We start from the raw sequence: 1,677 nt of genomic DNA, 5'->3' as shown, positions 1-1,677 counted from the left end.
TATATATATATATATATTATGGTTTCTTATACTTATATTTGTACTTTTATTATAAACTAAAACATAGACAATTAAAAAGAATACTTTGTTTCTTCTAACTCATGTGACGTTCTTTTCTCTTTAATCTATTATTAAAAAGAATAATATTTTTCTAATTGAAACATGATGATGTCTGAACCTCATATATTTCATCTTTCAAAGACATGTTTACTTTAACTCTACATGGATCACAAAATTCTAAAACTTATTGTCTTATCTATGTTATAATATTTGTGTGACTATAAAACTTCTCACTAATCATAAAATAAAAATTTAATAGCTTGATTATTCCCAATATAGGCAGAAGTCATAATTTTTTTTATATATTGGTATCAGAATGATGTTACATAATATAGGAAAGAAAGGAGTATCTAACATGTAATACTAAAAGTCTTTTTTTTTCTTTTTAAACTCATTATTGTGAGGTCAAATTTACAGTATCAGGATCATAAAACATGGATTACATATTCGCTATAAGTGCTAATATTTATATTTTTTTCAAGAAGATTTATGTTATACAAAACAAATCAAGCAACATATGGATTTATACATTATTCGAAACATGTTAGAACAACATAGGTTTTTTGAACTTGAAAATGTCAATTTCTTTAAAGATACCTTATTGATTTTTAGCAACATCATTGTTTATTATCCGAATGAAACTCTTCAATATTTTTTCTCGTCTTAACTCAAAGTCATTATGTTCATAAACCATAAATATGTCGTGAAATTGTGTGTGGATTAGCAACAATCGGACAACATGGCATATTAGGCACATAACAAAGCTCAAGGAGGTGAGTCGTTAGTGAGGAAGAATACAAGAGTGAGAAATAAGGCTTACGAATTCAAGAACGACGGATAATGATTGCAAAGGAAAACACCGAAGAATGACAAACAAAACATAAGAATATTTTTGAAGTAATGAGTGAAGCCTACTAGAAGGTGGTCAAATTTATAGATGTTTTTAGGTGAATTAAATTACTTTTTTTTATAGTTCGGATAATTCATAGTTTATCGTCAATGTAGATTGGAGACTATAATTAATCTCTTAACCTTATCATGTGCCATTTTTCTCAAGATTTTGTGTTTTGAAGAGAAAAAAATGTCTCCTAATTGAATTAACATAATTTAGTTGATGATGTGAACAATTGTTTGGTATGTTACTTGCATCAACCTCTTTAGTTTTTTTGAAAAAATTTTCATAAATTGTTTGTATATTTTAGCATTTTGATATTATCTTATTTTTAAAATGTCTCTTATCCTATCACCCTCTATTGCCCACTCTTCCTAGGAAAACATTAGTAGACCATTAGGAAGTAATTATCTTTTATTTAGTGCGGAACAAACGCTAGTCATGACTATAACTTCTTATTGAAACTCCATTATATGACACATTATTTTATCTTTTTTATGTATTTTAATGGTATAAAGAACAAGTACCCCTTGAATAGGACCAAAATCTAATACACATGCCTAAACTTATCTAGGGTCCTATTACCCCCTCCCTCCCATCCCCAACTCATTTTTTGTATATTTTTGTACACCTTTTGTGCTGGCGTGACAAGTTCAACAACCCAAGTATGTTGCATTTGTACACTGGTCTTCCATGTGTCTATTTTATATATATATATATATATA

The sequence above is a fragment of the Solanum pennellii genome, chromosome 1 (assembly GCF_001406875.1).
Source record: "Solanum pennellii chromosome 1, SPENNV200".
In the NCBI taxonomy this organism is placed as follows: Eukaryota; Viridiplantae; Streptophyta; class Magnoliopsida; order Solanales; family Solanaceae; genus Solanum; species Solanum pennellii.
Note: the sequence above shows the minus strand (reverse complement) of the source record.